General features: G+C 40.1%; 1 protein-coding gene across 6 annotated transcripts in view; it reads left to right on the forward strand.

Annotated features, from left to right (window-relative positions):
• The first annotated feature begins 868 nt into the window (after positions 1 to 868).
• VRK1 (VRK serine/threonine kinase 1) overlaps positions 869 to 12,241 on the forward strand; it is a 134,544-nt gene continuing 123,171 nt past the window's right edge. For all 6 annotated transcript variants that reach the window (XM_063793119.1, XM_009428427.5, XM_510157.9 and 3 more), the window contains exon 1: positions 869 to 1,089. The gene's annotated coding sequence lies outside the window, so the exon portion shown is untranslated. The remainder of the gene's footprint in view (positions 1,090 to 12,241) is intronic.

Here is a 12,241-nt window from a genome sequence, read left to right on the forward strand (position 1 = left end):
ACTCATTGAGGGACCTGCGCAAGTGAGGTCCTGAAGCTTACGCTTCATTGGCTTCATTGTTAATCTCCCTCTGCCTGTGACTTCAGTGATTTTGACCTAGAACAATGACCCAGTGCCCAATAAGCTCTCAGCCTCATGGGTGATGGAGACTTAGCTGATTATAATAAACACAATGCGGCCAGGCGCGGTGGCTCACGCCTGTAATCCCAGCACTTTGCGAGGCCAAGGCGGGCGGGTCACAAGGTCAGGAGATCGAGACCATCCTGGCTAACACGGTGAAACCCCGTCTCTACTAAAAACAGAAAAAAATTAGCTGGGCGTGATGGCGAGCGCCTGTAGTCCCAGCTACTCGGGAGGCTGAGGCAGGAGAATGGCGTGAACCCGGGAGACGGAGCTTGCAGTGAGCCGAGACTGTGCCACTGTACTCCAGCCTGGGCGACAGAGTGAGACTCCGTCTCAAAAAAATAAATAAAAATAAATAATAAACACAATGCAAACTGTGGCATACGTTGATTACAGATGAAACACTATAGATGATTAGGTAGACATTGAGATATGCTTTGAAATAGGCTTCGAAAAACAGGTAGGATTTAGACACATATCAATGAGTGGGCAGAATAATACTAACACTGTCTGCTGTTTATTGAGCACCAACTAAGTTTGAAGTACTGCCTATAGATTATTTCATTTAATCCTAACAGAAACAGGAAACTTATTTTACACCCAACTCTCTGCCAATACACTTAATAAATCAAGCTACTACGAACAAGGCTGCAAACCATATTTCCTAGAAGACTAGGGAGCAGAAGGACGGGGATCTCCCTTTGCCGCTAAGAGACTCCAACTCCCAGGATGCCTTGGGAGCGCTGGACCACAGCTCCCGGCATTCCCGGGGAGGCGCGGGGCTAGCGTAGCCTCCGCCCCGCGCCCTGCTTTACCACTCGTCCCGCCCCTCCTCGTCGCCTCCGAGCCAATGGGAAGGCTCCATACTGCGGGGTGCGAAGGGGCCGGCGCCGCTGCCGAGTTGCGAGTCGGCGAAAGCGGCGGGAAGTTCGTACTGGGCAGAAGGCGACGGGTCTGCGGCTTAGGGTAGGGAGGCCGCAGGCGACACGGCTCGAGGACTCGCGCGCCGAGCCGGGGGCGCGGAGGCGGGCGGCCGGGGCTGGGGCCGGCACTGGGCCTTCCGGGCGGCCTGTGGGTCCACCGGGGTGCGGGAGTCGCCGTCAGCCTCGGCCGCCCCGCGGGACCGCGCTCCGCCGCGTGGCTTCCGCCTGCGCGGGCGTCCGCTCCTTCCTTGTCTCGTTCAGGCCCCGCAGGCGCCCCCGGGGATGCCTGGACTGGCCAGGCCGGCCCCCATCTGAGCTCCACGTTCTGGACGCGCGTGGTGTCGCGGCCGAGCTCGCAAACGCCGCCTCGGGCCTCACCGGGAAGCCGGTTCTGTCAGGCGGGGGGCTCCAGGTGAACAGCGCAGGCGAGGCCCCTGCCCCGCGGAGCTCACTCTGTAGAAGGGAAACAACACACGCAGCTGCGATGTTTTGCGGATACGGAAATGCTTTCTTAGAAACGGGACAGGCAGTTGCGGGCTAGAGGAATGGGGGCGAGGCTCTTTAGGTTAGGTGATCCGGGAGGGCATCTCAGAGGATGTGACTTTTGACTTGAGACCTGAGGGGAGGCCGACCCCTGAGGATAGCAGCCAGGCCTGGGGACCGCGAGGCCGCCCGTTATTTCCCTGTCACGTCGCGGGGAGGCCCCGTGATCTTGTACTTGAGGGTCTGTCTGGTGCAAGGCAGTTAGAGCCGCTTGTGTGTTTTGCAAGGGACTTTCATACCCGTTTGACAGTTCCTCCTCATTCTGTCCTTACCTGGCAGGGTGGCATCCTTTACTGTTGCAGCTCCGTTCAGGGGCAACGCATAGTTTTTCCTACCACCGAAATAGTATTGTGGTTCTCGTCTCAAAACTCTTAGGTCGTAGAATTAAATTCGACAGACAGCAGCAGAGTCAGACACTATAGGTTCCTGTTGAGGCCACCCATTTTTCTGATGTCCTTTCTTTCAAGTCACTCATTTTTGTTTTCCTTTGTATAGACTCTTCCCTTCCCTTTCCTGTGTCCCTTTCTTGGAACAACTTGGAAATACAATTTGCTATTGGGAGGATGTTGGTTTTAGGGAACTGTTGAAGAACTTCATTAATTATTGTGTGTGTGTTTTTCTTTTCTTCTTCTTTTTTTTTTAAACTGGAATTGCCCATCTGTTGAGACTGAAATTCAAGAGTAAAAAAAAGTAGGGCAGCATTTATTTTCAAGAGTTGACAATAAAGGCACCTTTCTTTATGACATGCTGAGCATGATACTTTGGGGGAGAATTTAATCTAGAATTTTGAAGCATTTTCAGAAGGAAGCAAGGGTTCTTTATATAGTCATTTTATGTAGGTTACGTTTATGTTCTTCAAAATGGCATGTAGTGATTGGAATTAAATTTCTGGGTAGATAAGATTATGTTCATCTGTTACCTATAGAAGGGAATGTAACTTAAGTAGTCACTTAATAATAGCTTTCTCTGTTGATGCTACCACAGATGGTATTCTACATCTCAACATTGCTGATCAGATTCTGTGTTAATACAGTAACACAACTTGAATTTAATAACAATAAACTTGTGTTAGGCGTTACTGTCAATTTAGTTCTGGTATCCAGTACAAATACCAGTTTTATAGTGCAATGTCTTCTTGTTATGTTCAGTGCTGCAAAAATTATGAGAGGATATTTGTTAAACAAATGAGATAATGGAGTAATGTGTTAAGCATAGAGCCTGGCATATAGTAAGTTAGTAAGTGCCCAGGAAATGGTTATATGGAAAGCTTATGCTAAGTTTTATTCCAGTATGCAAGTGTATATTTTAAAAATAACAGTAATGCATTCAAAATGTTGACAGACCCTAAAATTAAATGTCTTAAAGGAAATAGGCCAGCTTTTTTTTTTAACTTTGAAAACTAATGTGAAATAATAATAAATATATAAGTGAAATGTCCCAGATGTCTAGAAATGAAAAAACAAGATTTTAATTTTGACAGCTATATTTTTTTTTCTTAAAAGCATCCCTAATAAGATATAATGTACTATGATTAGGATTATGATTTGAAAAATAAAACTTTAAAAATATTTTTGATTTGAAAAATAAAACTTATTTGGAAATGAAGCGAAGCTTTAAGATTTACCTTATATCAAATGAAGGATGTCTCCTGAATTTATGCAAATGTGCAAATGCTTATATCTCCATAGATCAGGCAGTGAGCCTAATGGGAATTAAATGCTGCCTCTTTGTGCGTGTGAGTGAGGCTTTCATGAAAATTGCTCTTGATGGGTTCTGAGAATGGATTGGTAGCTGAATAGGACTGGAGAATATTTTTCAGACTGGTAGGATATTTTACATGCTTGCCAGGGTTATTTTTCGGAGTAAGGAGAAATGGACTCATTTATTCAGCAGAGATCACGTGCCCCCTATTTACAAGGAATTGTGCTAGGTGCAAAGTCTATTGCTATTGTAGTGTTTTGCTGAAGCAAGTTTTCTTTGTTTTAAATTAGTGTACGTCTTTTTTTTTTTTTTTTTTTTTAACTTTATCTAGCATCCAGCACAGAATAATCCAATAAATGTGTAGGGCGCATTTGAAAAACTGCACTATTAATGTTAAAATGTAGAAAATGTTTAATAAAGGTACAAGATTAATTTAAAAGGGTGATAGAACCCTAATAAAACATTTAGGTAGGTGTTGTAACCAAGATGTATTTTTACTCTAGGATAAGTTTGGCTCTTTTGATCAGAATTCCTGTGAATATATTTCTACTTGCCATTATAAAGATGCAGAGGGCTCTGTCCTTTGAATTTTTTCCTTTTGGTGCTTGAATGATATTTAAGCACCCAGCATTCTGAAGTTGCTGTTTTGAAGTAATTTCATGCACTTTCCCAATTACTCCTGCTCCATCTCTCCCAATGTTGTCTTAAATCTTTGCACTCAAATTCAAGCACATCCTACTCCTCTTGTTCTGAGTGACATATGGGCAACACTTTAAAAAAGAAAAGCTCTCTAGAAAATCTAGAGAGGTACGAGCGATGGCCCTTCTCCCATATTAGGAGTTAGATTTTTAGTATTCATCAATAAATACTGATGAGAAGAAACTGCTCTACTTTTACCAACATTCTTCAGGAAATTTATTAAGATTTTTATTAGCCACAGTATCTTTGTCAGCTTGGAAACATATATGTTTGTGAATCACATTTATTTAGTCTTTAGGTAAGTATATGGATTTTGATGATTCTTTGCAGTTACTCCTATCTCTCTATGGGTTTCTTGCCCATAGGATGGGAACCAGTGCTCTAGGATTTGAAAATTAAGGTAGATATTGTTCACACTGGCAAATATTTAAGATGAATATTAAACGTGTATACTAAAATGTTTATTGGTAAGTTATTCATTAAATGGGAAGATATACTAGATGAAGTAAATAATTAAATTGCAAGCACAAGCAAATTAAATTTGAGATTTGGGAATGGTCTGTCATATACTTTTAAAGCAAATATCATACTGATAATGGAAGGACACGTGTCTTGTGGAGCTCAGTATCAGGAACAATATAGTTGGTCCTGCAGGGGACTAAACATGAGAACTGAAAGTCATTAGGAACACGAGCAGCCTCATTCCACTGTTCCAGGGACCTTATAATTTCTTTCTGTGTATTTATTTTATTTTCTTTTTGAGGACCGTCTGTCTGGCTGTTTGTATGTCGGCAGATATGTCTGCTCTAGACTTAGATACTTGCTTTAAGAATCCAAAAGAGATTGCATTATCTAATTGTCATTTTTATCTAAAATTAAACAAACCATGAAGTTAGACATAGCTAAGATAACCACAGCTTTATTTCAGGTTAATTGCTTTTCTTAGATTGTTTTTATCAAGTGACAGCTAAAGAAAAGTCATCATTTGATGACACTAAGTGTTAGTGCATTGTGATTGCGTTTCACAATATTAAGTGTTAGAAAGAACTATTAGACCTTAAGTATTTATAGAATGTGTCTGGAAGACACAGGGAGAGAAACTTTTAATGTTTCTACTGTAGTCTTTAGAGTTGCTTTTTTCACATCTTATTGCAGTTTACTATGTAATTTGGCAACAGCTATCAACATAGAGATTATATGTAATTACAGTGTACCCTTGAACAACTCAGGGGTTGGGAGTGCTGACCCCCACGCAGTTGAAAATCCATGTATAAGCTTTGACTCCTCAAAAGCTTAACCACTCATAGCCTGTTGACCAGAAGCCCTACCAATAGCATAAACAATTAACACATATTTGTATATGTACTATATGCTATATTCTTACAATACAATAAGCTAGAGAAAAGAAAATATTATTAAGAAAACCCTAAGAAAGAGCAAATATATTTATTGTTCATGAAGCGGAAGTGGGCCATCTTAAAGGTCTTCATCCTCATTGTCTTGGTGTTGAGTAGGCTCGGGGAGGAACAAGAGGAGAGGTTGGTCTTGCTGTCTTGGAGTGGCAGAGGCAGAAGAAAATCTGTGTATAAGTGGACCTGCACAGTTCACACTCATGTTGTTCAAGGGTCAGCTGTATACATTTTTTTCTTAGAGGTAATCTGTTATTTGGGAATCAGGAAAAAAGTTTTAAAATTCATTTTTTAAAAATAAGTTCAGGTTATAACATTTAAGAAGTTTAATCTTGTTTTTTCAGACTTGCAGAAAATACTTTAGAAATGCTGACTCTAAAATTTATCTTTCATATGTTGCTGGTAGGAATGTAAAATGATATAACCACTCTGGAAATTAGTTTGGCAATTTCTCGAAAAGTTAAACGTACATTTGACACACAATCCAGCAATTGCACTCCTGAGCCTTTATCCTAGAGAAATAAAAACGTTCACAAAAAAACCTGTACATGAATGCTCGTAGAAGCCTTGTTTATAATAGCTAAAAACCAGAAACAACTCACATGTCCTTCAGTGGGTGAATGGTTAAATAAAATGTGATAGTCTTGCGGTAGAACACCACCACCAAAAAAAGAAACAAACTGTTGGTTCATGCAGCAACTTGGTTGGAGTTTAAGGGCATTGTATTGAGTGAAAAAAGCCAGTCTCAGAGATTGTATGATTCCATTTATATAGGATTCTCAAAATGACAAAATTATAGAAATGCAGAACAGACCAGTTTTGCTGGGGTTAGGGCTGACTTTCTTTGAGATGATAGAACAGTTCAGTGTCTTGTTTATGGTGATGGTTACATGAATCTGTACACATGACACAATGTCCTAGAATTAGACACACAAAAGAATGTAAAAGCTGACATTTCAATAAGTAGTTCAGTGATGAATATTGTATTAGTGTCACTTTCCTGCTTTTGATAATTGCACAGTGCTTGTCCATTTTATGGCTGTATCACATTTAACCATTTTACCCATGGAAGGCCATGTGAGTTGTTTCTGGTTTTTGGTGATTGCAGGTAAAGCTGCTATGAACATTAATGTACAGGTTCTTTTGTGACTGTAAGTTTTAATTGTTCTAGAATAAATATCTAGAAGTTCAACTGCTGGGTCATATAGTGATGAAACCTTGAGCCCTCTTATTCTGTCCCAGGTGGGGTGTAAATCATCCCTTTGTCCAGCATATCCACACTGTATACACTACCCACCAGCTAGTTAGTCACTCTTGGTTATCAGATTGACTGTCTGGTGTCTTGGTGCTTGTGTTTGAGAATCCCTTATTGTACTTAGTAGTGACCCCAAGTGCAAGACTAGTGATGCTGGCATTTTTTTTTTTTTTTTTTTTTTTGAGGCGGGTCTCTTATCTTGTCCCCCAGGCTGGAGTGCAATGGTGTGATCTCAGCTCACTGCAACCTCCGCCTCCCAGGGTCAAGCGATTCTCTTGCCTCAGCCTCCCTAGTAGCTGGGTCACAGGCGCCTGCTGCCACGCACCGCAAATTTTTGCATTTTAAGTAGAGACAGGGTTTCACCATGTTGGCCAGGCTGGTCTCGAACTCCTGACTTCAGGTGATCCGCCTGCCTCTGCCTCCCAAAGTGCTGGGACTGCAGGGAGTGAGCCACCGCATCCGGCCGCTGACATATTGTTATAATTACTCTTAGTATTGTTGTTAATCTCTTAACTGGCTCCAATTTATAAATTAAGCTTCATCATAAGTATGTCTATCTAATGTATGTATAGGAAAAAACGTATTTATGTAGGGTTCGATACTCTCCATACTCTCCACCATTTAAGGTATCCACTGAGGGCTTTGGAATGTATCCCTCACAGATGAAGGGGGTGCTGCTGTGTTTGAGAGATACAGTTTCTCCACAACCTCACTACCATTTGGTATTGGTGATATTTTTTGTGCGTACTGGTATCTTGTCATGGCTTTAATTTGCATCCTAATGGCTGATGATTTCATGTGCTTATTTGCCATTCATATTTTTTTTGGTGATTTGTCTGTTCAAGTCTTTTACCCGTTTTGTGATTGGTTTGTTTTCTTACTGATTTTAGAGCATTCTTTATATGTTGTGTATACAAAATCCTTTGCCAAATATATGATTTGTAAATATATTCTCTCAGTCTCTGGCTTGTCTTTTCATTCTCTTACAGTGTCTTTAGCAGCAAAAAAGTTTCAAATTTTGTTAAAGTCCAACTTCTCAATATATGGATCGTGTTTTTAGTGCCTATCTTAGAACTCTCTGCCTAACTCTAGGTCAGGAGGATGTTCTCATTTTTTCTTCTAACTGTTTTACCCTTATGTGTTTTACATTTAGATCCGTGATCCTTTTTGGTTTCATTTTTGCACAGGATGTGAGCTTTAGATCTTGGTACATTTTTCTTTTCCTTTTGTCCATGGATGTCCAATTGTTCCAAAACCATTTGTTGAAAAGTCTACCCTTTCTCCATTCAATAAGTTTTAAAAATCAAAAATCAGTTGGCCATATACTGTAAATTAGGTATCAAAACAAAGACAGGAAGAAATGAATGAGCAATTAACTATTAATAAATACAGGTTTATTGAAGGTATAACATGGCTGGAGTCTGGAAAAAGTGGGAAGACATTTTAGAGAATAACATGGGCAAAGATCTGTTCTAGAGAAAATAAGTAAGAACTGGCTGTTTTTGGGAGTCATGCAAGTGAAGGGAAGTAGAGAAGTAAAGGAAGGATCATTGGTTCGTGAAAAAGAAAGAGTATATAAACTTCTGGCTAGATTGAAGCATTTGTAATCAGTTTCGTTGGCTCTTAGGAAGGTGCTATATATTCTTAATCAGGAAAATGGTATGATAGAAATGGTATTAAAGAGAAGTTGTTTTAGGACCATTTGTGGCAGTGATACGTTGGTAGGAAGAACAGGATATAATCATGACCCTTGACTTACAACTTTGTTTTACAAATATCTGCCAGAAAGCTAAAAAAGTGGTGTTACTTCAGAATGTTATAAATTCCTAGTATTTTCTAGAAGGCAGTGGTAGATTTCAAACTTTTGCTACTGTCCTCAGTGATGGATATGGAGAAGTCAGCAGGACTTCCAAACTGTTTCGTATTTATGCTACTGTTATTAAGTTGTACATTTGGGAAAAAGAGTAGTTTCCGTTGGCTCATTGTTGATGTGGGTGACATTTCTTACCAGGCCTGAAAAGAGTCCAAGCGTTGAGCAACTGAAATGATAAAAACATGAAGAGTTCATAAATCGGTCCAATGAGGAAAAGTTAATGGGATCAGATTTATTTATCATGGCAAAGAGGAGACTCAGGGGTTATTTAATCAGTATGTCCTGATACTTGTATGTGAAGAACTATACAGAGAATGATGATGACCAGCTGTTCTTCAAAATCCTGAGGACTGCATAAGAACAAATGGCTCAAATTGCAGCTTTAAGGTTTTGGTCTTAGGGAAGAATTTCCGGACAGTAAAGACATTATATATTTCATGTGAGATATTAAAGGATACACTAGAAACCTAGATGTAGTATAGGAACATTTTGCTTGTAGTCAGGGGGATGTGAAAGATAACAGATCTATGTTTTTGCCCTCGAGTCCTATTAAATTCATGAGCAAAAGTACTCACTTTCCATTTTGTTAGTGCCTACTTCAGTTGTTAGTTTCTTTCTCCATGCAAATTATACCCTTCCCCTCCCCCGCCATTTATCTGTGGGGATCTCTTTGGTTTCTGCTTTCTTTTGTGCATTTAAAAGATTATCATGGCTGTAGATTAGACTTAAGTCATTTTAAAAATAATCAGTCAACAAATAGAACCTGTATAGTGTCGAACTACTAGAAATCAATGCATTTCTGTTCCTATTTAGAACATGGAAAAATGTATCATTCCATTAAGAAAAAAATCAGTGATGACTTGTTGAGGCAAGGATTTTACAGTGTAAGAGGTTACCATTGACACATGTTAATGAAAGAAGGGCAGTGTTAAAAGCTTTCATGCAACAACTCACATGTTTTTGAAGTACCTGTTCTGTTTGATTTAACTTCCTTATTCTGATTCTTTTCTACTTGTCTAGATCTTTTTTTCCACTGAAATGTTGAGATTGACCAAGAATATTTCACTTGTGATTTGCAGCCCTTCAGTATTATCACAGAGAATTTTTCTTTTTCTTTTTTTTTTTTTCTGCAGAAGAGCAAGCTCTTATAGTGCTATGCAAGCTGCCCATTTAAAACTATCATTGCTTGGCACCTATGCCCTAGTGACAGTTTGACCAACATGTGAGCAGGCATACTGCCATCCTGACAGATGGGCGTGAGTATAGGCAGCCAAGAAACCATGTATCTGCATCTAGTGTATTTGTTAAGGGCAGGATTCCCAGTCGGGGATGTTCAAACGTCTGTCCATCCTGAGCTTTCACGCCTATGGATAAAGGGATGTCATCATTAATCCCATCCTCCATGGGTATATAAGAGCTTCTTGGCTCTTACAGAAGTAGGCAATTGGGGACAATCAGGATAATTGTTCTCTTCTTCATCACAGGACTACTTCAAATAATCCTTTCCTCTTTCTCCTAGCCAGCTAGGTTTACAGTGAGTACAAACCTGTTCAGACATTGTCCTGATACTTGTGGAATATGTGCTTGTTCATTTCTTTTCCAGAGTGTGAAAGCTTTGAAAGTCATTTGATGTTTATGCTTTGGACAGTGACATATAAAATTGGGTCAGGTAGATCTAGTTCAAATACTGACTGCTGTGTGACATTAGAGCAATTCAATTTAGCATCAAATCAAGGTAAAATAATACCTATCTTAGAGTTGTTGAGAGAATTAACTGCAAACTGTATACATGAGTCATTTGGTGTAATGTCTGGCCCACAGTAAGTGTTCAATAAATGTTTGTCATCATCATCATTTTCACTTTGATATACCTGAAGGTATTTTTCTCTGGAGAGGTATCTGAAACAGAACTTTTTTCATTTCACTCTCACTTCCCATCATTCCCCTCCCTCCCTCCCTCCCTCCCTCCCTCCCTCCCTCCCTTCCCTCCTTCCCTCCTTCCCTCCTTCCCTTCCTCTCGCTCTGTCAACCAGGCTGGAGTGCAGTGGTGCGATCATAGCTCACTGCCACCTTGATTTCTTGGGAGCAAATGATCCTCCTCCTGAGTAGCTGGAATGACAAGCCACCATTCCTGGCCCACCATTCTTGTGACATCATCATATGGTCTGGTCTATGATGAAATGCCTCCAACGACAGAGAACTCACTATCTCTAGGGCAGAATTTCTCAACCATGGGACTGTTGACATTTTACATGGGTCACTGTTTGTTCTCTGCACTGTGGGATGTTTAGTAGCATCTCTGGCTACAGAGACAAAATCATCTCTGGTTGAGAACCACTGCTCTAGAGACAGCCTATCCTATTTTTATTAAAGTTTTGACCATTAGAAAGTTCTTTCTTACATTGAGTGGAAGTCTACTTAATTTCTTCTACTCACTTCTGCCTTTTGGAGAAATGTGGAACAGGCTGAATCCCTCTTCCACGTAACATCCTTTCAAATATGTGAAAATAGTCATCAAGTATTCTCAGTCTTTTTGATTTGAAACATCTCCAGTTCATTAGCTATTCCTTACATGGCATGGTTTCATGTCAGTTTACCACATTGGTGGCTTTCCTCTTTTTTAAAAAATTTCATTTTAAACTGTAGTGCTTTGAATTGAATTCTGTGCTCCAGACATGGCTTGATACGTGAGAAATAGAGTTGTATCTCTTGTTCTAGATATAACACTTTTCTTCTGTGAGTTAAGGGAAGAATATCACCTTCCTTCTTCTACATAATTTTATTAATATTAGCTATATCCTTTTGTGACCACATCATACATTGAACATAAAGTTGAATAAAATCCCTGCATCTGTCTAAGCTATGTCTTTTCATCCTGTTTGTATGCATTAGTTTTGGGGTCCAACCATGGGAGCTTATGTTTTGTCTTGTTAAATTTCTTTTTATTGAATTTAGCTAACTGCAACCTTTAAAGATATTTTGGAATCCTAGTTCTTGGTTTAATTGGCAGTTTCTAGCCTAAAAGAACATGTATGTGATGATGCTATGCACTGAGATTGGAAATACAAGAGAAAGAAGTCACTCTCTCTCTCTGTCTCTCTCTTTCTCTCTCTCTCTCTGTCTCTCCCTCCCTCTCTCTCTGTCTCTCTCTCTCCCTCTCTCCCTCTCTCCGTCTCTCTCTCTCTCTCTCTCTGTGTGTGTGTGTGTGTGTGTGTGTGTGCGCGCGTGTGATTGAAAAGAGATTGAGTATGGAAGCCTGGGTAATACCAATATTAAGAGGCAGCTGGGCAGAAAGGAAGTAAGAAAGGAGACCAAGAAGTGGTGGTCAAAAAGTTGGAATGAAAATAATAGGAGTATCTTGTAATGCTGGAGTGACTCTGTGTTAAGTACTGTGGTAGATACTTGAATAATAAATGAATAGGACATGGTCCCTGCTTTCTGCCCCTGTTTTTGTTTAATTGTTCAGTTTATGGAACTGCCTAGTCAGTCATTCCTGAAGACTTGGAAGTCATCCTTTATTTCTCCCTCATACCCTTGCCTCTTTGGGTTACCAAGTTCCATTGATTAAAAAAATTTTTTTGAAGTGTAACAAAAAGGTGCACAAGCATCAAGCTCAATTATTTTTAAAGTTTTACAAAGTGAACACCCTGTAATCACTACTACCCAGATCAAGATACTCATTTTCTAGCGCTCCAGAAGCCCAGATTATGTGGGG

This window comes from Pan troglodytes, chromosome 15 (assembly GCF_028858775.2).
Source record: "Pan troglodytes isolate AG18354 chromosome 15, NHGRI_mPanTro3-v2.0_pri, whole genome shotgun sequence".
Classification (NCBI taxonomy): Eukaryota; Metazoa; Chordata; class Mammalia; order Primates; family Hominidae; genus Pan; species Pan troglodytes.